Source organism: Manacus candei, unplaced genomic scaffold, assembly GCF_025592945.1.
Source record: "Manacus candei isolate 608988 ecotype Guabito, Panama unplaced genomic scaffold, ASM2559294v1 h1tg000052l, whole genome shotgun sequence".
In the NCBI taxonomy this organism is placed as follows: Eukaryota; Metazoa; Chordata; class Aves; order Passeriformes; family Pipridae; genus Manacus; species Manacus candei.
The window spans coordinates 1,939,236-1,963,935 of NW_026138100.1; the positions used below are offsets into that span (position 1 = coordinate 1,939,236).

The 24,700-nt window shown below is 37.4% G+C and overlaps 1 protein-coding gene across 5 annotated transcripts in view; it reads right to left on the reverse strand.

Annotated features, from left to right (window-relative positions):
• Positions 1 to 24,700, reverse strand: part of ZDHHC14 (zinc finger DHHC-type palmitoyltransferase 14) — a 105,529-nt gene that overhangs the window by 48,987 nt on the left and 31,842 nt on the right. The window lies entirely within an intron of this gene.

Below are 24,700 nucleotides of genomic sequence, written 5' to 3' on the forward strand. Positions count from 1 at the left end.
CAATGATTTGTTCAATAAAGGCTGAAATAGCATAATAATGGTCTTGCTATTATGCAATACTCATTTACATAAGAAAATATTTTTAGTACAGGATAATAAGCTTATATATTTCTTCATCTAATGCCCAGTTACATAAAAGTAAATTGGGCAGAGTGAGGGAAGGGGAAATAACCTGCATATAACATGATGAAATAAGCCACACTGGAAAATGCAATTAAGTCTCTACAATGAATTTAATATCCACCAGCAAGATGGTGCTCAAGAACTTGTGACATATTCCTTTAATAGCCTTGGTATATATCAATATTATAACACCACTACTGATTCTGTTTCTTAATCTCTTTCTTGTAACTTGCTAAACTTTTTTACTCATTTACAAAGTAAGAAGAGTGCAAATGACAGTGCAACACACCTGGGACCAAATAATTGGAGTGGGGAGCGCATACCTATGGCAACATCAACAGCCCTTCAGCAGGACAAAAATGGCCCTGTGCTTACCAGATTTACAATATACGTACAGGAGTCAAGACTGGATTACAGTTTTAGCAAATTTTCCTCTGAGCTTTACATGTGATTAAATCAAAATGGATGGAAACATGGAATCTAAACACTAGACAAGCATAAGTATCGCTCTACAGTTGGGCAAAAAGAACGGATATGAGTACTTAGACATTAAAAGTCTTGCTAATCTCAGTCACACAGTAAACACTGCAGGACCATCTTAGAAAACACACAGGCTGAAGATTCTCTTCATAGCTCTCATATTAAGTAGGGTGGGCAGAATACCAAGATGGTTTCATGTATTTCTTATGTCTGCATGAGAAGTCATAAAATAAGCCTAAACCCCACATAAGCTAAAAATCAACAAGTTCTAGGCCTTAGGGCTTCATCTAAAGCTTCCAGGTATCAATCAAGTTTAATTAACGTCGTTTTCCCTGCTTCTGCTGACTGCCTCAAATGATGATTCAGATGTGCAAGCTTTTGCACTGCAAGTCAGTCAGCCTCAGTGCAATGTTAACTCTGAGCAAGTGATGACAATGTCAGCTTCACTGTCCATCACTTCTGCCGGCAGGATGGGGAGAGAATGGAAACACTTTTCATACCAGTTACCATGTACAAAATGTTTATCTGTCTGCATAATCGTTTTAAATGTATTTGGATGGTTCAAACATAGTGGGTTTCATGGATGCAGTGAGTCCACAAACATTGCACTGTGCATAACACCAGTACGAATGGAAATCATCTTTGTCCCTACATGAATGCAATATTACAAGCGTAACAAGTTACAAAATATTAAAAGACAACTGGGTATAGAATAAAGGTGAGGGACAAGAGATCCTACAGTCTCCTATAACAAATGGACTATTTAAATACTGGGAGATGTACTTCAAATGTACACTTTGAGGAAAATCTCAAAGACCCAGATTTATAAAAATCAGTGCTAACTAAAGGAAGCAGCAGCAAGACATAAGCCTTGGTAGCTATAAGCCTTCCTCCTTTCACTTTAGAGAAGTCAGAACGAACAACCAAAGAGAAGCTTTCATAGTGTATAAATGTCCTAGCGCTCAATTTATTTCTTGCCGCAAAGTACTACTGAAATCAAAACTACTGTAATATGCTCAGACAAGAGTACAAATAGGCTGCAAGAACATATTTTTAAAAGGATTAGAGGGAACAGGTACATTAATGAACACTAAATATAGCACAGTGCTATTATTCTTCCATTGCATTATTCATTACACATACCAAGGAAATTGCAACTGTGATGAAGTCTGTTGACCAAATAAGAGCTGTATGTGCGTGAAAGGTAACATGAGATAATCTCAGGGTAGCACAATAGGTGCAATACAATTTTGACAAGTGTTAACACAAAAACAGCAATGGCATCTACATACACAAATTCTCATTGATACTCAAAGAACGGAAACTGAAGGGCCATCATGACACTGACATGTTTTCTTTTAACAGTAATTTCATAGGAAATTGGTAGAAAGAACAAATTCCTGTGCTGAAATACTGAGAAAGCCTTGCATTGCTGAAAATGATGTCTTTGATGTAGTAAAAAAACATGAAAACATCTGTCTCTGCCTTGCTGAACGAAGTCCATCAGCAGTGAAAAAAACCCACTCTCAAAGCTGCGTATACTCTTCATGATAAGCAAGTGTAAGGTAATCTGCTTTACCTAAAGGTGTTTTCAGGGTTTAACAATTTGTATTTTACCAACTTTGACTTGGAATTAATTCAGCAATAATGTAGAAAATTAAGTAATGTTCCACCCATTCAGAAATTATTTCAAGCTCTGTAAACAGTCCTTACAGAGATTCAGACAGTAAGCCTAGGTAGGACCATGTAATACAGTCTGATTACATGGGCCTGCAGGGATCTCATTGATGTCTATCCTTTAAAAAGGTCCAACTGATTTTTCAAGTAGCTGTCAGCTAAATAAAAAAAAAAAAACAAAACAAAGCACAAAAATCACCAACAGAAACCAGCAGATACTGTTAGACTCTTTTTCTTTATCTCTGTATAAAAAAGGGGGGTGAAAAAATTGTAATTCTCCTGGGTTATTAAAAATCCACTAAACATGACTAGTAGCCTCATCTCCTCGGATGGTAAGATTGACGGGGAGATAGACAACAGGTTAGCAAAGGCATATAGTGCTTTTGGAAAGCTTCATAAAAGAGTTTGGCATAATAAACACCTAAAGAAAAGTACCAAGATCAGTGTTTACAGAGCCATAGTGCTGTCTACACTCTTATATGGATCTGAATCATGGGTCATCTACTGCCACTACCTGCGTCTCCTAGAATGCTTCCATCAACACTGTCTCCGTACAATCCTAAACATCCACTGGTCAGATTATGTGACTAACACGTCTGTTCTAGAACAAGCAGCAGTCACAAGTATCGAGGTCATGTTGCTGAGAACACAGCTGCACTGGGCAGGACGCGTCTCAAGGATGAAGGGCCACTGCCTCCCTAAGATCTTGCTTTATGGTGAACTTGCCACCGGCTGCCGCATGAGAGGAGCCCCAAAGAGAAGATACAAGGACTCCCTGAAACAACATCTTGGCCTTGGCCATATTGATCACCATAACTGGTCTACTCTGGCCTCAAATCAGGAGGTCTGGAGACACACCATCTATAACGCTGCTGATGCTTTTGAGAAAGCACGCAGGATCACTCTCGAGGAGAAAAGACAATGCAGGAAGAATCGTACCTTGCAGAATATACCACCTAAGGAGTCTTTCTGCTGTGCCTTTTGCAACCGGACGTGTCTATCTCATATTGGCCTTTTTAGCCACCAACACGCTTGTAACAAACGTGGGTAGAGCCCTTCCCAAATCTTTGTTCGCGAAGCCCAGCCATGATGATGATGAAACATGACTCCAAATTAAAAATGTGAATCTTAGCTCAAAATTGCGAATGTATCTGTAGAAATACACTTGCATATTTATATAATTTATATTTACATGCTTATATAACAAATGTACTTGTACTGTTACATTAAGTCAATATTAAACAATTTGTTTTAGTGTTACTACTTTCAGAAATGTCAAGTACACGGAAGAAGATTATCCTTAATATTTGCTCAAATTCCTTAATTAATTTGCTTTAAATGAGAATGTATCCCTTCAGGCATCAGTTTTCCTCAGATATTACAAGAAATATCTTCTTTTTGATGGTATTTTCAGTGAGTTTTTAAAGTAAACATTAGTGGGTATTTCCTGACAGCAAATTTCAGAATTTGCAGGCAGAGGGACTCCCTGAGCAGAGACCTGTCCATTGCCAGCACCACTTATGACAAAAAGCAGAGAGGTCCGGAAAAATTTCTGTCCTACTGTAGAGCAAACAGTGACCAACCTTTTCAAACTGACACTTGGTAACTACTAGATGCGAACTGATTTCCTCAGTTTACATCTTAGAATAGAACAATTGTTCTTAATCAGTATCTGTAATGACAGCAAGTACTGATTAGGTCCACCCCAGAAAATTTTTAGGAAATACTACTTGATCACAGATCCCACTAGAAACTGTGACTGTGAAAATAGTTTCTTCAGAGAAAAATATTTGTTCTGCACATAGCAAACTATAACACAACTTAAAGGTTTGAATTAATTGAGGAGTTTTATACCTTCAACCCTGCTTTTTGCTTGGCTTCTCAGCTGCTTTCTTGAAGCACCGTGTGAAAGTTTGCATGAGTGTAGGAGGGAAATAAAATCTGCTGGAAGACTAGTCTGTCATAGCTAGATAAAACTAAAAACACACTGGCAACATTATCAAGCATCACCCTTGTGAACAAAAGATACAGGAGAAGAACAAAAGCAATTCTTAACTGTGTAACCATGCTCCTTGTGGCTACCGACACCAGCGGAAAAGTACACATAGTAACCGTACTGAGGAGCACACACAGTGAGAGTCCTACAACTTGCAAGCACTGTCATTAGAAAAGGGGAGGAAAGAAGTCTCCCTAAGGTTTTCCTGAACAGTTCTCTGAACAGTTATTCATTGATGGGGAGATTCAGTAAATAACAAATTTGCCCAGTAGGGACAATGGAGATTTGGAGAGAGGTTAAGCCTTTTGTTACACTAGAGATTTCATTTAGTATTTGCTCAGTTGGCAGACAGAAAACAATAAAAGTACAAATTTAATGCAGAGATCACACTTAATTACACTAATTAAAAAAAAAGCCCCCTACAAGCTTGGCTAGCAAGACTGTTATGAGGATACTCTATGTCAAGCTTTTCATCAACATAAAACTCTTCATAGCAGATATCAAATATAAGTACTCTAGGAAAAACATACTATAAATATAGCTTACCCAAGTAACATAAGGAAATAAAATAACTGTTCATTTTCCTACATCATCAACTTAATTTCCGTTTCTCCAAGTATTGCCTATTTAACATACCAGTAGCTATTGGTATGCAGGTGATGTCCAACAAAAGAGAGAAGGCTGGCACTGCAAACCCCGAGTTCAGTTCCACATGTTACAAGTTAACATCTGAATGAGACTGTGCTGCTTTCTTTAAGCTAGCCCAAAGGGTTTGTGGTTTCTCCTTCCACTCTCATTTATGGCTCCTCACAGTTTACCCTTCCTTTCAACTCTACTGCATCATTGCTCCAAGACTCTCAGTCCCAAACTTCTGCCCTTATGTCAACATAAAGTTTCATCAGGTTCTTTTGTGAGCAAAGTTAGTTTACTAAAACATACAAAAACAACACCATTTTGTTGACTTCTGTCTCTTTAACAAACCAAACATGCACTTGGAAAGGAGCATTGAGACTGGCACAAAGCAAGAGAGAAAGAAGCACACACCAAATTATAGTGAGAGGAAACTTGGGACAGAGAGAGGAGACCTCCATTTCAGCAGCTGTCAGTAAGGTTTTCATTCAGACCACTTCCTCTTGTGAAATCATGTTCTAACCTTGACCTCTTTCAATTTAGAGATGGCAACAGAATACCCACACAGATAAATCACAGGCAAATCAAGACTCTGGGTTAGAAGAATAAAAATAGTTCATAATTTATTTTTCTAATGACAAGTTGTCAGTTTAAAGAAAGCAGCCAAAGATGTACATGAAGAACAACACAGACAACACAAGGTGGAAAGATGGGTAAAACAGAGGGCACAGCAAGAACCTTGGAGGCTGCTGCCTGAGAAAGAATATATAAACAGAACCAAGAGAATGGTCAGAGTGAAATAATTTCACTGCCTTGTAGGCTTTGAAAGGTTGCTTCTTTGTACTTGTTTTTTTTCACAAGCATGCTGCTGGCACACAAAAAATGTGTAATTTGAGTATAGATTAGTCCAAATAATGTTACATGAAATTCCTAACAAGATTAGCTGAGGAAGTTCTGCATTAGTTTCCCACATCTGCCTGATTCTTTTGAACAGCCTTTAAAATTCCTACTGAATTTTTAAAGAGATATCAAGGCATGCACAGACTAATTTCAATAGGATTTGAAATTTACTTATAAAAGTAGGTTTATCTAGTTATTATTTTTGTGTTTTGTACATTTTTTCTAAATCATACACTCCCTCATTTCAGAGTAGTCAACCAGTTTCAAAAATCATTTGACAAAATACAAGACAAAAATCAGTCTTCTAATAACTTGCTCTGTTTCAAATCCAGGAAATTTGGAATGCTTCAAACATGTGAAAACTATGGAAAACAACACCTGACAAACAAAAGGCAGAATGACAACAGGAAGGGAACCAATACGCAGAATATTACTTCCTCCTCAGTTTAACAATCTAAAATCAGAAAGGCATGTTAAATGAATTACTACAGAAAAGTGGCATTGAACTTTACTTAAATACTTTACTAATTTATTCTGTATTTTAAGGTACTGGCTGCATCCTACTTTTTTCTGTATTTGCAATATTGCTTGTGGGTAACTCCACTTAAAATTAAAATTAATTTTAAAGTGGGAAGACATATAGACTAATAGTAATTATAGTGTGTACCTAAGTGGTCCTCGCCTCCACCAGTACTTAAAAATGATTACTTAAAAGAAGATTAATATCATGAAACCACACAGATTACTGAACAGCATGATCCTTAAACCTAATGAATTAAGTACTTCAGAAACCTAGTATGAAATAAAATTAGAGTAATGTTACCCTAGGCAGGAAAAGTTCAACAACTGGTCTTCAAAGATTTATGTGGAAACTCTCTGCAGTTTGCTCTTTCAAACTGTTGTCCAAACACATGAGCAATTTCAAGAATGAAAGACTGCATGGACCTGTCTGTCCTCTGCTCAAACCTGCAAGTGTTCAGTGGAACACCTTGCAGCACTGACTCGATTAAATTGTAGTGCATTACCATTGAGATCAGATTTTCACTGGCTGGATTTGGATGTAGGAATTTAGATGAAGCTAAGCAAGCGGGGTTGATTATGACATTGTAGAAGTTAACCACAAACTCTCTTCTACAAGCAAAGGTCTTAAGGGTTTAATGAAGCAGATATACAACAATCAAAGTAACAGCCTTGCGTGACCTCCCAGTTTTTATTGCTACATGAATTAACTCTAATGATTTGCTGTCAAACTTCAAAGCTGGGATAAATAACATGCATAATGCAATATGAACCTGTCTGCAAAACAGATGCGGTTACTGAAGTTCCTACAAGGGCAATTAAATTTTGCTTTGTTATACAGAGAAGGAACGTCTATGTTTTAAAGAACACAATTTCTAAAATTTTGATTGCATCAACTGTTGGCCAGAAATTTCCAAGCAAGGTAGTAAAAAAATGAAGAATATCTACCAAACTCTACCTCGAGTGCCTGAATCTTAGCAAATAATTGGTTTCTTTATGAAAGGTCAATGTAAGTATGCCATATCCTCAAAAGACAAACTCAGAAAAGGCATGGTTTCCAACCACGCAGCAAATCAGTCTTGCTTTATTGCTATTTCTGTTCTCTGACTACTTATTCAAAAAGCCAAAAATATATTTGTACTTGAATTTTCCAGTTTTGCATACAGTGCAAGGTCTGGTTTTCATAGTGTACAACTACCAATTAATGAATTCCACTAAATATGTAAACTCACCATTTCTTTTAAACAGCTCACATAGAACACTTCCTTTCCTGTTATGCTTCATATTACTTCCTTATTATTTCTTATCATTTCCTGTTAGGCGATTTTATAACTAAACCATCAGGTTAATCCCAAGTACTAATGAACAGAAATGAAAACCGGGACAAAACAAGCGGAAATGCTTTACATCACGAGCAACTCCCTCAAGGAGTGCGAGCTTCTAGATGATTTTTCACAGATACTCTGGAAATTGAAGCACACACAAGTAAGCTGCTGCCAGCTCCAAGCTTTTAATGAACCATATTTTATTTTCACCCTACACTATTTATAAGATCTTAAGGCTAGATGTAAAGCCTAGCTCTTGCTAAAGGGCAAAGGCCTGTAAATGCAATTCCTACCCCTGGCCACACCCCAGTATAGCACAAATGAGCTGGCTAACACTGAGTTAAAAGAGAGGAATTGTTTTCAACCTGTTCCCTTTTCTGGAAAACAAAACAAAACTAAACCAAAATACCCCAAACCATTCATTTTCTGTTTGATCAGTTTCCTGAACTTCACTCACTGCACAGTTAATGAGTGCCAGGGAACACACAGAAGGCAGGATGAAGTTCAACTGTTGTTTCTAGATCCACTCAGCTGCTATGTGGACTTAGCTTTAAAATAAAATCCCACATATAGTCCTATGAGCTTAGGAATAGTAGATCTACTGTCTTATTGTCATGGTTTAACCTGGCAGGTAGCTAACCACCACACAGGTGCTCACTTACCCTGGATTTTTTTTTTTTTTACTCTTTTTTCCTCTGCAATTCTCCATATTGCAATTCATAGAATTATAGAATCATAGAATCAACTGTGTTGGAAAAGACCTCTGAGATCATCAAGTCCAACCCTTGATCCAACACTGCTGTAGTTAATAGACCACGGCACTGCATGCCACATCCAGTCTCATCTTAAAAACCTCCAGGGACGGTGAATCCACCACCTCCCTGGGCAGCCCATTCCAATGTCTGATTACTCTCTCCATAAAAAATTTCTTCCTAATATCCAACCTAAACCTCCTCGGTAGAGCTTAAGACCATGCCCTCTTGTCCTACTGCTGGTTGCCTGGGAGAAGAGATCAACCCCCACCTGGCTACAACCTCCTTTCAGGTAGTTGTAGAGAGTGATGAGGTCTCCCCTGAGCCTTCTCTTCTTCTCCAGGCTAAACAACCCCAGCTCCCTCAGCCTCTCCTCATAGGACTTGTTTTCAAGTCTCTTCACCAGCCTTGTTGCTCTTCTCTGGACCTGCTCCAGCACCTCAATATCCTTCCTGAACTGAGGGGCCCAGAACTGGACACAGTACTCCAGGTGTGGCCTCACCAGTGCTGAGTACAGGGGAAGAATCACTTCCCTGCTCCTGCTGGCCACACTGTTCCTGATCCAGGCCAGGATGCCATTGGCCTTCTTGGCCACCTGGGCACACTGCTGGCTCATGTTCAGCTTCCTGTCAATCCAAACTCCCAGTCCCTTTCTGCCTGGTTGCTCTCCAGCCACTCTGTCCCCAGCCTGTAGCGCTGCAGGGGGTTGTGGCCAAAGTGTGGGACCCGGCACTTGGCCTTGTTGAACCTCATCCCGTTGGAATCAGACAACCTCTCCAGCCTGTCCAGGTCCCTCTGCAGAGCCCTCCTGCCTTCCAGTAGATCAACATTCTCCCCCAATTTGGTGTCATCTGCAAATTTGCTAATGGTACACTCAATCCCCTCATCCAGATCATCAATAAAGATATTAAACAGGACTGGGCCCAACACTGATCCCTGGGGGACACCACTAGTGACCGGCTGCCAGCTGGATGCAGCCCCGTTCACCACCACTCTCCGGGCTCGGCCCTCCAGCCAGTTCCTAACCCAGCAGAGAGTGCCCCTGTCCAAGCCACGGGCTGCCAGCTTTTTCAGGAGTATGCTATGGGAGACGGTGTCAAAGGCTTTGCTGAAGTACAGATAGACACATCCACAGCCTTCCCCTCATCCATCAGGCAGGTCACCTGATCATAAAAGGAGATCAGGTTGGTCAGACAGGACCTGCCCTTCTTAAACCCATGCTGGCTGGGTCTGATCCCTTGTCCATCCTGTAGGTGCTGTGTGATTGCACTTAGGATGATCTGCTCCATAACCTTGCCAGGCATGAGGTCAGGCTGATGGGCCTGTAGTTTCCTGGGTCCTCCTTGCAGCCCCTTTTGTGGATCGGTGTGACATTCACCAACTTCCAATCATCTGGGACCTCCCCAGTGAGCCAGGACTGTTGGTAAATGATGGAGAGCGGCTTGGTGAGCTCTTCCGCCAGCTCCCTCATCACCCTAGGATGGATCCTGTCTGGTCCCACAGACTCAAGTGGCTCAGCAGGTCGCTGTTTCCTCCTGAAATACAGGGGGGCTATTCAGCTTCCTGTCTTTGGTATAAAACCCACAAACAAACTTTCATCTAAAATACAGAGAAAAAAACATTAAAATCTTAACTTCTCAGTGGAATACACTATAATAGAAGCCTTTGCACATTCATGGAAAAACAGATACAGATACAGCACTTCCTAGGGCTCCTTTACTTACAAAAATGTGGAGAACTGATGATCCTGCCCACACTACATATCAAAAGTGTGCATCACATTGTTATAAATAAAGCCACTGGGAACATAAAGCAAGAAAGAGGATAAAACTAAGACTTTTACCTCCTCTTCCCCAAAAGAAGCAGAGCTGAGCAATTCAGCAAATTGATCATCCTTCTCAAAGACCCAAGAGGCCTGTTAGTAGTAACTTCATGGTCGTGGGTCTCCACAAGCGCTGGTAGAGTTTTACCTGAAATGGCATCCTTTGCTTTCTCCTACTGCCTCCTCATAGTAATACGCAAATTCTCTTATCCCAGACTACGCATTCACTGGACAGGCAGACTGGCATATTGCAAGCCACTTCAGATCAAAAAACCCCCAACAACTAATTGGCACTCATGATTCCAAAGCAGTGCCAAATCTCCATATCTAAAAATGGGTCAGTTTAAATATATCAACTTGCAAGACCAGCTTGAGGCAAATCATTTATTTCATGGAAAAAATAAAACACACAGTGCTTCATCTACACAGAAAGCATCACTACTACAATATTTGGGTCAGCAATGTAATTCAAACAACTAGGAATAGCCTTTTACCGTTTTGCATCAGAAATGAGATTTGGGTGCAAGCCACACAAGTCCAGGCATGTAAGTTTAAGAAATACCCTATACTGAAAGATTGCTTCTGAATCACCAGAGCTCAGCAATGTCATAGCATTTATTTAATTATTTTATTATTTATTTAATTGTCTTTAGGGATAGGGATGTGTGCAGAAAAGATTGCACTGTTTGAATATTGAAATACTTTTGTCTGAATTTTTTCCTTTTCTAGGAAGACATTTAAAATGCTGTTTATACACTTTGATGTTAAATACTTATCAAATGTTAAATACTTATCAAACTAAGCATGTTCAAATTGAAAATCAGTGGCTTTAATATATTCTGCTTTCCTCTGTATTTCCACAAACACGTCACGCACAGGCATTTCCCCTTGAGAAAGACCACTGACTGAAATTATTAATTCCATTATTCTCTTCCTGAACACTTGTATAATTCACCAAAATTTATTTCTACCACATATCAATTCTGTGATTTACATCACCTGTTTAGATAAAAAAAGCATATTTCAGCATATTTTCTCTTCAACCAACTACATCAAGAAAAATGCATTACAGAAAAATACAATGAAAATTATCACAGAAATTTTACTTCAAAAATTAAAAACAATTAAAACAATCCGTTAATTGTTAAAAGTTCAGGATATCATAGAAGGTTCTGTAGCAAGCTCAAGAGCAAAAAAATTTCCACATTTAAAAGAATTATGTTCTTCATACAAATGTCAGTCACTTAAGAACCACAGCTAATTTACTGTTAGCTGCTGTAGACTAACTAAATATTTTGAGTGCTAAAGCATAAACAAGACCTGAATGTAAGATGACAAATTAATGCCTGGGTTTTCCATTGTTTCTTAAAAATATTTTATTTAGAATTGCCACTCAGTCTTAATTTTTTCATATGCAAATTTCTCTTTCTACTATTTCATTAAAATTTTCAAGTCTTTTCCCAATTAAGTTGATACTGCAATTTTGTCCAGTAATTACCACAACTCCCAATTTTAATGTAAATTGAACCAGGATTTCAGGTAGGGAAGAAAAACAAACACAGGGTGTTACCGCTATCCTTCTTTGAAAGTATAATTTACCTCTTCAATTTAACATCTGTCTATTTTTGTCAGACTGCCAAAACTCCTAAAAACTGTCACAAGAAGGTGAAGCAAAAAAAAAAAGGTCTTTATTACATCCACTGTGACTGTAAATTTCAATTTTTTTCCCCTAACATTTTAATTATGCAACTTGTTAGCACCTACCTATGATGTGATTTCCAGCGCCCCCTGAAAGAACACTTGTTTTACCAGTATTTATACAGACATCCAGTAGACAAGCGGAGTGATGTGAACTCTCTCTCTAAGGTCAGCCATGAAAATCATTGTTCCCAGAATATACTCCCGGGAATTGCAACACAAGATTTATTCTCCATCTTTCCACTGTTAAACATGCTCTGCTGTCCACCTTCCAGTTTCAGATGCTGACATAAAAACAATTCCTCCAGACACTCTCAACCATGCAAATACTGCACCAATGCTTGGGACTTCTACACAAACACAAAACCAGCAGGGCACCAAGTTAAATAAAAATGGAAATCTTCTGAATACCTAAAACAATTGCACAGAAGCTAAAATAAAACAAAGATTGTAGCAACCAATGAAATACCATTATAAGACCACTACTCTACAAAAAAAAAAAAAAAAAAAAAAGAAGCACTTGGCTGTAGAAAACATCATGCTACAGCCAATATCTCTGTAGTGAACCATCTCTAAATGTAAATTAGTGATGGGCAACCTATTTCACTGAGTCCTTCAACTACTGGTATCATGGGCTGCACTTTTTGACCTGGTGTTTTCTATTTTTAACCAGGTTTTCTGCTGTCTTTGGCGAGTCCCTCCCAAGTTCCTCAGGTTCTCTCCTGGCTGGACTCTGGGCATCAGAGAACTGAGGCTGCTCGGGCCTTTCTACAAGCTCCAAACTCACATGCTCCTTGTGCTACAATATCAGAGGGGAGCTGCAGCTTTCACAACACCCCACCAGTGTCCCCACTTATCTGAGGATATTGGCAACTGAACTTAAAGAGCAGTTGCTACCCTGGAATAATTAGTGGCTTCCTACCCAGACCATAACCAGGAAGAAGATGCAATGGTAATGTTCATCAGCCTTCTTTCAACCTGAACCATGTTCATTCTCCATGTAAAAGCTTTCCTTTCAGGTTTGCAGAACATACTACATTCAAATAGATACGCTACATGTAACTAAGAAGGGTGCTGATTATGTAATTTCAAATAGCTGCACTAAATGCAAAGGTAAATGCCCAACACGTTCCTCCTCCTTCCTGTACACTTTACATGACAACAAAGTTCAGGAGTTGTCAAGTTCATGTCTGCATAGTTTTTCTACAGAAAGGTGCAATGTAATGGGGATTTATAGCATTTTCTGTCTGCATGTGTTCAGAAAAGAAAGACCTTGGTGCATCTTGCTCCTAGTTATTAACATTACTCTAATGCTCACAGTGAATCAATGACAAAGCAAAGTGTACATGCACTGCAGCAGAGTAAACAATTTCTATTTACAAATAAAGGACAGACCAGGAGCACAAGATTCTGTTTCTTCACAGGTATACAAAGAACCTTTGCCTCTCAAAGCATAGGAAGGTACTCTATTTTACAATTGAAGTATAGAATTCTTTATTTCAATACTCTGTTTTCTCTGAAGAGAAAAAAAAAAGAGAAGAAGAATGGACAGTCATGCAAGCAACCTTAAAATACAGTTGTAAATCTAATTTCAGGTCCATTGAACTTTACATTATAAGCTTAAATAACATTATGTGCACTTATTCCTCCAAAAGCAATTATTTTGCCCTCTTACACGCCAAACCAAACTTCATTTTTCACATCTATTGAACAATAATGTATTACCTAGTGTTTTATTAGCCTGAAGAAGATCAAACCCTCAAAGGTTCACTGGTATGACGAAAACACCAAACAATATCATCATATCATCATATCATTGTGAATAAGTTCACAAATTGAAGTCCAGAAGCACTGTCAGGCAACCAAACTTCTCAACAAACTGAGTATTCAATTCCTGCTTGCTTATTTTTTAAAGCCCTTGTTAAAGCAATAAACCAAATCATTCTCACTACTAGACCCCTTGCATTCTTTTCTCATATTTGATGCTTTGTCAGACACATTTCTGTTCTGTCTTTGAAGTCAAAGTTTACTAGGATACAGAAGATTCTAACAAAATTTTGCTGAAAGGATGAAAAAAGGACTGAAAACTACACGACTTATGAAAACCAGATGTTATCCTAACACACACTCTAATCTAGAGAGAAACTCCTATTTTAAATTTATGTTTATTAAAATGCTAAATATTACGTTTTTGTCCTGAATTGCAATACAACATTCATATTCTATGTCCTAAATACATACTAATAACCTTGTTTAAAACATGCAGAAAAGACTAGGGCTGGAGGGAATAGAAGCAAACATGCAAGAGCTGGCAGTGCAGTTATTCCATTCAGAAAAGCTACAAACCTTAAAATAGCAAGCAGCATGGCAAATATCAAGTTGCTAGTATAGCCGCATCATTCCCCCAAAAGATTTTTAATGCAACTATTCTCGAATTAAAATGCATAGCCATGAATGGATATGAGCCCTGTTACTGGTGTCCAACTCCACACAGACACTGAGAAATACTAAGATAAGAGCTCTCTGCAATTTTTCAGACTGTTAGAACAGTGAAAAGCCATTAAAATGTAACAGCCCACATCTGCCAACCAGGAACTACTGCCAGGCTTGTGTTTCAGGCTCATGCACTATGCAGAGGGTATGATCAACTCACTTTGAGCATTCTGAGGACACCACAAATCTCCCTCTTTGAACATGAACCTACTGCTGTTTCTCAACAGTGAGAAATATTACTGCTGTTTCTCAACAGCAGTAATAATTATTCATAGCATCTTCAGCTGCATTTTGATCTGTAACCTAAAAAAGTGCAAACACTTGTTCTTCAAGCCTATCCTACACTAAGATAAGGTCCCAGAGAAAAAACTCAGCATCTAGGAACATGATAAGCACTGACTGGAATGGAACCTAGTGCCAACATAAATCCGATCTTTGAGAGCATTTAATTAATTTCTACTCTATCGACCCCTTCTCTCCTGTTTCTGGAAACATACATACAACTGACAAAAATAATTAAAACACCTGTAGGAATTAGTCCACAATGTGGTGTTCCCTTGCAATATCTAGCTAGATACTAAAATTAGCAAAAGGAGCACCTTAACACAATGAAGGTCTATAAATGGAATGATTTGTGTTCTTACTCTTAGCTTTTAAGCAAGAGTTTCCTTGAAACCCAGTTACCATTGTCACAGTCAAGAGCATCAGTGCATAAAGAAAAAATTTCACAGAAAAGTATGTTAATGACAGTTACATTAAAAACTACAATAGAGCAAAAAATTGTACCATTTTAATAACCAATGAAACAAAAGTGACAAAAAAAGGAGACCTTTTTAAGAAGGAAAGTTGAACAGCAGCAAATCCTTTATTATTTTATTTTTACTATTTCTTTACTGACTTCTTGATGCCCAAAGCAACAGATTAAAGGCTTGCTTTGTTTTTCCTTACTGTTCTCAAAAAGCTGGCATACTGTCCTTGTCAAAAACCTCTCAAGGTGCTTCTCATAAGGTACTGAAGAACTAAATTAAACCTTAAACCTATAAACACAATTTTAAAATTCATAATTTTAAGGCATATTTCTCCTTCACAAAAGACTTAGGTAAAAAAAAAAATCTCTATGCCAAGGATGTTGACAGGAGTAAGTGAAGTGTAAACAAAGGCCTTGGCACCATTACTGGCCAGAGGTGGCCTATTAGAGTCTAACTGGTATAAGAAAGTGTCTAGATTACAAAAAAAATAATACTGAAAATATTTTGGAAATATATGGCATAAAACCCCCAATTGTTTATTTGCTACACTGCACCCCTACAGTGCAATCATCCCTATTTTGTATATGACATTATAATATTAATTCTAAAAATAGCTAAAGCTATATATTCTTTCAAAACAACAAAGCAACATTCCTTATTTTCTGACCTACTCTGCACTCACATGCTTGTAGCTTAGCCAACCCTCTGCAGCTGCTTCGACACCATGCCAATGCCTTCGCTTCCTCAGCCTTTCTATGCTTAGGAAAGAATCTCTGGAGACCTAAAGAGTATTGTACAAACAGTAATGTATCCTTCAACTGTTGCTAAATACAAAATCCATCTTTGTGTCTTTTGTCTCTTTTGAAGGATGGTGAACACGTGCACTGGACTTCATTTTTTGTTGATGAAATAATATTTTATTTTCTTTCAAAAAGGAGATGGCTCAATCTAAGAAAGGTCCATTACAACAGAGCTCAGAGACAGTTCAGCAGATAGGACAAGAGACTAGGAATCAGTAAAGTTGCCTTCCTGGATCACCCAGCAATCTGCAGCATGACCTCGAGCAAAGGCAATTCACCTCTCTATTATTCCTCTGCTTTTTTGGAGTGTACACCTATCCAGGACACATTTAAGGCAGAATTACGTGCCAAATTCCGTATGACTATAAAAATTTCCCCCAGCTATTTATTTTTATTGGGGGATTTGTTGCTGCCAATGAACACTGATGATGGTATTGGACTCTACTCTACAAAAACACTGTCGAAGCAGTAAGCAAATCAACTGGAACGTCCAGGTAATACTGAAATACAAATAATTGCTAACAGGATACACTGCTTGCCTTAATCAATACAATAGGTGCGAAAAAAAAGGAAGAGGACTTAAAATAGTAACTCCATATGTTACTATGCTGATTATTAGTTGTTTCATTAAAAAAATACTGTGGTTACAAAAATTTAAGAAATATATCAAACCAGAAGTGTTTCAGCTTCTCCTAAACAGACAAAGTGTTTGTCTTTCATACATTTTTATCTTGTTTTATAAAATAATACCATTCAGTTTCAGAAAAGAACTTAACTGGTTTTCAAAAATATTTTATAGGAACCTGATGTTGGCAGATATGTTATCAATAATTTCTTTCCAAATATAGTCAGCACATCTGTCAACGTTGTAGACAGTAACTCCAAGGAAAATACTTCAAAGTCCTGGGGTAAAAAGTTTCTTGAGAATTACTGAGATACCTGGATTCTTCTTTCTGTAAAGTGAATGATATTGAGAAATATGTATGTTCCAAGAAAGTTGATTCAAAAAAAGCCCCAGACTTTCTGAATTTCAGTATTTGAGCCTTGAAGCAAACAGATATTACCTATTTGCTACTGTGCAGAGTAACAGTACTCCATACACACCAAAGGAATTTCTCCATCACCACCGTGCTAACAGTAACTTTTGTGGATGGTGCCAAATAAAGTTCTTCTTCCTCTCAGCCAGCCTAGTCATTTCCACTGTGCTGACACAAATGTTCCAGGGAGTGAGGAAACAGACCAGACTGATGCCCTCCCGAGGAGAAAATGAAGTGCAGAAAACATGCTAGAGTGAGAAGTGAGATGGGGTTTTGGTTGTTTTTAAAATTGCTGGGTTTAATTGTTTAGATTTGTCTGTCTCTTATCGCAGATGGTTAATAAATAGTTGATCACCAGCTTTCAAAGATCTGAAATCATCTTCAGTTAAACTACAAACACAGCTACAATAGAGAAAAACTTTAAAATATTTTTAGGGAAAAGTCAGACACCTCCATTTATTTTGAGGCACACCACAGGACTGACTCCAGCACAGTAAGTACCGTGTAGTAGGACTGAACTTTAAAGGAAAGCAACAGAATTCACAGATAATATGAATAGGCGTTATTAAGCAATACTTGCAGCCCATTATAATTGAGATGACTGATTAAAGAAACAATCCAAAGCACATAAAAATCCCTAGTCCTTTGAGCATTTTACTCTTGAACTCTACAGAATTTTGCAGAAAAAACTTTTTTAAACAGAAATCCTAATTTCACTCAGCCTCTTCAAAACATAGTTAAGTTAAAATAGGTTGGGTCATCTGCAGAGATGCGTACAAAGCAAATTCTACCATTACCATTGCAACAACAAGGAAAGTTTCACTTTCCTCCTTTCTTTTGTTGTTGATTTTGTTATATAGCACTCTGATTCCCAGATAATGAAAAAAGTGTTGATGTTATACGAAAGTTGTTGCTACTTAACACAAAATTCACTTAGTCTGCAATTTCTTCTTGTGTCAAACAAAAATATTTTCTGTAAGATAAGGTTACTTAGTAGAACTTAAATTTTATTGGGACAGAACAACAGTTAAATTGCTAGAGTTAATAGATATTCTCCATATTACAGAATATTATTACTGCTAATACTTCAATAACTATATCATTTCTAGACTTAAGTAAATTATAAAGTAATCCTATGATTCCATGGGTAAAAAAAATCCTACTTTGTCAAACTTCCTTTATTTTTCACTTTCTTTCTTGAAATCCTGAATATGAACATCAGGCATTTTGCACCTTCTATTTGCAAGAAAAGCACATCTCCAAGTCGGTCTCTCCGGTATTTACTATTAGAAAGCTTTACTTAAGAAACTCGACAAATCTGTATTTGTTCCCAATGCCTGTATGAGTTGATTAAATCAACTCCAGCAAATAGAATGAATCACAGGAGCCTAATCCAAATGCCAAATGCTCAGTGTCATCTTTAAGATGACATAAACACCTGTAAATTGGAAAAGGATTAACACTGGAGCAGGACTACAAATGGAGTAAGCAGTGAAGTTTACTGACCATCTGAGCTGGGAAGCACCAAAATGCCTTCCTTCAAAACTAATAGCTTTCCTTAATTCATGGTCCTTTCCTGCAAGCAGATCAAGTCCCACTGTCAGTATTGAAGAGTCCTGAGCATTGCTTGTCCTTCTAGTCGCCATGCACATCAGCTGTGACACATGGATAGCAGCCATAAAAACAGTGCCTTGTGTTCATGGTGAAATTAAACTTTCAGAAGACAGCTATCCAGGGAAGCATCCTGATAATCAGTTCTTATAAATAAAAATGCAGACAACTCTTTTTCTTCCTAGTTAGGTAACGAGAGTATCTTAGCACCTGACAACACTTCAGTGTTCCAACACTGCAGACTCCAGCCAGAGGACCATTCCCTCTGCTTAATAGGGAAACAACTACAGAGACTACACCTGAGAAACTCTTTATATAGAAGGATGTTGTAACTTGGTAGTTTCAATTATCTCAATCTGGCAGGAAAGAACTGTATTCCAGTGTTATAAACCTATAATAAAAGAGAGAAGAATAATTTTTTGGGGGAAGGCATTTTCAATGCAGCACTGACTGAATGCTTCACTTTTGTTCCTTTCAGCACTGCTTCCTTCTCCAACAAAAGCAAATTCTGAGTGACAGAAAAGTACATTTCCCTTTCTGCCCTGCAGCTCGCTCTGTGACTGTGCAATCAATGGCAAAGTCTGAAATGGGAAAAAAGAAACCCACCAAACCCCAACAGTACAGTGAATGATGAATGCCATACAAAAATATATGTCCTTGTATGGCCTCAAGCTTCAGAAAAAGAATATAAGATCTCTAAAGAAATGCAAGCATCCAAGAAACAAACAATCCTTAGTTATCGAGATTCTTTTTTAATTTGAAGTATTGCTAGCAACTATCTGCATACCACCACTACTGTTTTGTTAAGTGACATGATACTGAGTAATTTAGTAAATTGGGTCAATAATGAAAATGACCATCAAATGCTATCCTGACAAAGTGTACGAAAATAGGCTTTATAAAAATCCTAATAAGACTATGATATGTTAGACAGGTGACACTCAGACTAGCTTTGTGTATTATTTCAACTTTAGCAACAATTGCTCTGTCTCTCATTTTTCACTTGGTCTAACAAAGCAAAATGGAAAGACATTGTCAACTGCATTTTGGATTGTAATTGTGTCTCATTCGCACTCAGAATTGTATTCTTTTAGTTAAAGGCAGGATTTTAAGCAAGTTGAAGCTGCTTTTTATTTTATAGGTAAATCAACCAAACCATTTCAGGCTAAATTATGTGTAATTCTACAAACCAAAGCAAAAATGTCTAACAGAGGCACTTGGAAGGAAATATAGAAACTCCCTGTTGTGTATAAGCTTAAACTTAAACCTGTTTTCATATGAACTCAGTACCCTAGAAGATTTTGGATCTCGGAGTCCGAGAGAGTATTAATGGAGTTTTGGTTTCTACACCCATGTGAAGCTGGATACACAAACACAGCAGAGGATCCAATATGGATAGGAGGTGTAGTTACTGCAGTACCGTTCATGAAAGAACCGCACCTGAACTGACTCTTTCAGGAGAGGTTAGAAAGCAACAAACATTTGAATATATGAAGCCTGGAAGATGCAACATGAAAAATTAGAAATCATGGTTCCAGACATTAAATTCAGCACATTAAGAATATTACAGAAAAATACAGTGGAATATCTATATCAAAGCTGAACGGCTGATGGTATTCAGAAAAAGTAAAGCAAAAGTAAAGCCAGTTAGATACTGAAGCCCATTAGTAATGTCTTCCCAACTAAAAATACAGATTCCTTGGATAAAGCAGAAGTAGCTTTGGTCTGAGTTAGGAAAATGATAGTTCAAAAAGATTATAGTTACAGCGCTGCTATTTGCAATAAGTGGTCTGGGAGATGAATAGAGGATAACAGAGCAAAAATATCGTCTTGGAAAGACTATCTTCACAAAGAGACAAAAAACACCAAACAGCAGCATCCCTGAAAGATTAAGATTTCTTCAGTGAAAAAGCACTGACCTAACAGGGAGGCAATGTTAATTAAAATCCGGTTTAAGATAAAAGGATGGACTTTACAAAGGAGCAAGTCATAGGAAATAAACTGATATTAAAGTGAATCAACTTTTTTAACACTGAAGTTCAGTAAAAGGATAAATCAGTCAGTAACTAGGTACTTGCCCATCCCTTTCCCCCCAACAACTCAGAACAATAAAAGAGTAGAACTGGAGAACACAAAAATCTGGATCTGAAGGAGGCTTTGTCATTTCTTAACTCAAAAAGCACAAAAATTATCTGGTTGGGGTGGTGGTGGAGAGAGAAGCAGGTGCCCAAAGCTAACTATACAAATTAAAACCTCAGAAAAATTTCCAGGATTGAATAGAAGCTCAACAGAAATGCTGAGGGAAGACATTTACATCCCGGAAGTCAAAAATTGCTTGCTTAAGAAGTGAACTGCTCAAATAAATATTTGAATTAGTATAAAAAAGTAAAATTTTGTCACTTTTTTTTAAATTTGAAAACAAACAGAAAAAAACAAACCCAAACAAACAAAAACTACAAAAAACCCCACTAAACACACACAACCAAAACCCAAACCTCATCCAAACCAGAAAAATGTGCACTCATGCCATACAAAAATCAAAGATAGCATCAAACAGATGCTTTGCCTCTGCTTCCAAGAAACAACATATCAGCATAAATCAAGACATGGAGAAAAAGCTAAAAAAACACTGAAGAGGAGTGCAAAAGTCCCCATCTTATGTGAGAGAAACCCAGAGAGTATGTCATGCTCTACTATGGGAATAATAATCCAGAAAAATGAAAAAACCAGCATATTAAACCAGCATATTTTGTAATAAAACTGTGAAAGTAGCTTTATGTTACCATATGATTAGCAATCAATAAATAGCTGCATTTGTGAAACCAATTCTGACAAATATAGAACTCTGAATTTGTCTTAAGGACCACAGAAAAAAAAAGGGCTTTAGAATGCATTTTGAAAGAAAGAACTGAAGAATTACATAGTAAACAAAGACAAACTAAAAATGAAAGTCTCATCTCCCAGCATTATTCTTTCTACATTTACTCGTCAACTGAGGTGAAATAATGACATTTACAAAAATGTGTAAAATCAATTACAATGAAGTAACAAACATATTTAGTTGGATTTCTTTACCACAAAAACTACCAAAGAAATTCCTGCTTCTTGTCCTATCCAGATTTACAGCTTACATTGCCTAGTTCAAGGTCCCACACTCTTTGTAAAAAGACCTGCAAAGTGTCCCAAAACCCTTTTTCTATTCACGATTGCCAAAAATCTCTACCTTACCTAAATCATAGCAGGAGCTCACAATAGCAGAATGACCCACTAAAATTAAAAGACAAAGTTTACATGTTAGAGGAGAATAGCGTGAGAAATGTCTGAAGAGCATAATCCATTGTTTTTGCCAACACAATCACATTTTTACCATAGTTGCTTTGGCAATTTAAATTTTCCACGCATAGGTCAAAAAGCCAACATGAAGTGCTGACCCTCTATTTGACGGCCTGCTTCAATGATTTTGTCTCAAATTAGTACACTTTCTAAAAGCAGATTACTGATCTTAGATTACTACTACGCTAAAGGACTCTAATTTATCAAAAAGGACTCTTATGAAGCAACTTTGATTTAAACATACATATAATTAGATTCACTGGAAACAGCTGTTTAAACCTAATTTTACACAGAAGAAAAAAATGGACAGAAAGATAAAAATATTTTCTCAGCTAACTGATTCATAATACATATGCATAATATAAACTAAATCATGCACAATATAAACCAGGATACACACAATTATAAACCAAGCTATAGACTACAGGAAGTGATGGATCCCGTAAATTACCCCGAAAGGAACAACTATAAAAGTCAGTATCTCTGACATCTGGCAATTAAAGTGAGTTACAAATAGTCTAGACTTGATTATAGTGATTTAAGTTTACACTTTTTTCCTAAGAGATAAAAATATGCTCTTGATGAACTCCTGAAAACCCAGAAAATGCTCCCTTATATTAAATAATAATCTTCTTAATAATGATTAACTTGTATAAAAATAGCAAAATTTTGCCTGTAAGAAACTTTCAGTAATAATATTAAAGCTGCACATTTAAATACTTTTGGCCAAAAGAATTATTCTCATCTAAATTGTTTAATTTATAGGAAACCAATACTAATCCCCAGATTAACAGAGGCATGTGATTAAAAAAAAAAAGATCAACCAGGAGTTGAAGCAGAAAATTATGTTAAAATTTTGTACTGAAAGCTTCACAAGAAGGGATTTGTGCAGCTTGTAAGAAACTCATTCAGAGGATTTATAAGTTACAATAAGCATATTGATAAGGTATTATGCAAAATATGAAGGCTAAGAAGTCCAACTTCAGTAAAAAGAATTTTAAGTCACTAAAATGTACAAGTGGGAAGAGATATGTTTAAAAGGTAAGATCTAAAATCTGCAAGTGCTAAAAAAAAAGCCCATGGGGCAGAGATCAAGGAGATCTGATCCCTTGCAGAGCAGCTTTGGTGAGATAGACTAGCAATAAAGTTTTGAAATGTGCAAAATTAGAACTTGAATGCAGGGTGTATTTGGAAAATGACTGCTGTGTAGTATGAAAAAGCACAGGGATTACAGACAAAGGTAGGACTCCGTGTGACAGAAGGAGTCAATTAGTCCTGCTCTGCCCACACACCCCGCGGCTGTGCAATCCCACTGCACACCCTATGCCAGCCTCCCAAGGAGGGAGGCTGCAGCTCCCTCACCTAGCAAAAGGGCTGAGGAAGGGCACTTTCTGCTGCATTAGCAAACTGGACAAAATCAGAGGCTAGTCCATGAAGCATTGGAACTGGAGAATGGGAGAGAAAAGCACCATGCCCACAGCTGCAGCAGTGGATTAAAGATCATTAGAAAGATCATCTCTCTCTCCTGGTAACAGTAACCAAACATCATACTGTCTCAGCTGAAACAAAGATATCTCCCCCAAACTTAGGTAGTTTACTATTCTTTTTAATACCTGTTTTCATATTCAATCGTTGCCAAGGCTTTGCAATGGTTTTTACAGCCACTTATTTTGATATTCTCTCACTGAGCATGAAGTCCGTCCCTAGTGGACGGCCAACATAAAATACAAACAGCATTTAAAGGTCTTTTTTCTAGTACTACATTTGCTTGGTGCTGTCTCATTTCAGTTTGAAAAAAATCCAGCTATAATAGCAGTCATTATTTTAAAGCAGTAAACCATTAAGTAATCATTTCTCCTCAATATTTCATTTTACTACCTCAAAACCACTTCAAAAATGTTATTTTTACTCATGGTATTACTAAATACAACTACTAAGAGCTTAGGAGAAATGTTCATTATAAATAACACTAATTTCACTCTCAGCACAACATTACATCATGCTACTAGCAGAACAATCAGAAAAGCTGGCAATCCCCACACCTGATAGAGTAACAGCATACACCAAATACAGCACAAGACATTATGTTAAATATCATCCAAACTGGAAGAACTTTTTAGCTACAGAAACAGTAAGACTGGTCTTCTATTAAAACTTTCAAAAATTATGGCCAAGATTACAGGACTTCTAACTGAGATTCAGATACCTGAATTGATAAGCATCTTGACTGCCCACCATAATAGGCCAGCTGCCTTGGCAAAACAGAGAATCAAAGATGTTTTGCACTAAAACCCATCCCCTCATGCAGAGTCATAGAATTAAAACAATCTCCAAATTCTTCTAAAATAGCTGCATGTCTAAATCTCACAAGCTCCAAGGAATTTGCTGAACTTCTTTGTCTTCTCATGTCCAAAACAAAATTTGTGTTTTTCAGAATCTAATACTATACACAGTTATGTATACATACATATACGAACATCCTTATAGACACAAGTGTACACACACATACATACATACATGTATTCTGACCCTCATTGTCCCAAGAAACTTTAAAATGTTTCCAAGGTAACTTATTTAGCTATGGAGCAATTCAAAATCTAATTCAAAGTTTTATCTCTAAAGAACAAAGATGGATGACACAGGCATTAGCTAGTGCAGGAGAATCTGAGAAATCTGAGGCAGGAAAAAAAAAAGGATCAAAGCAAAGATTTGGCACCATCAGTGGCACAGTCATGCTTGGTTTTTTAAAGCAGCT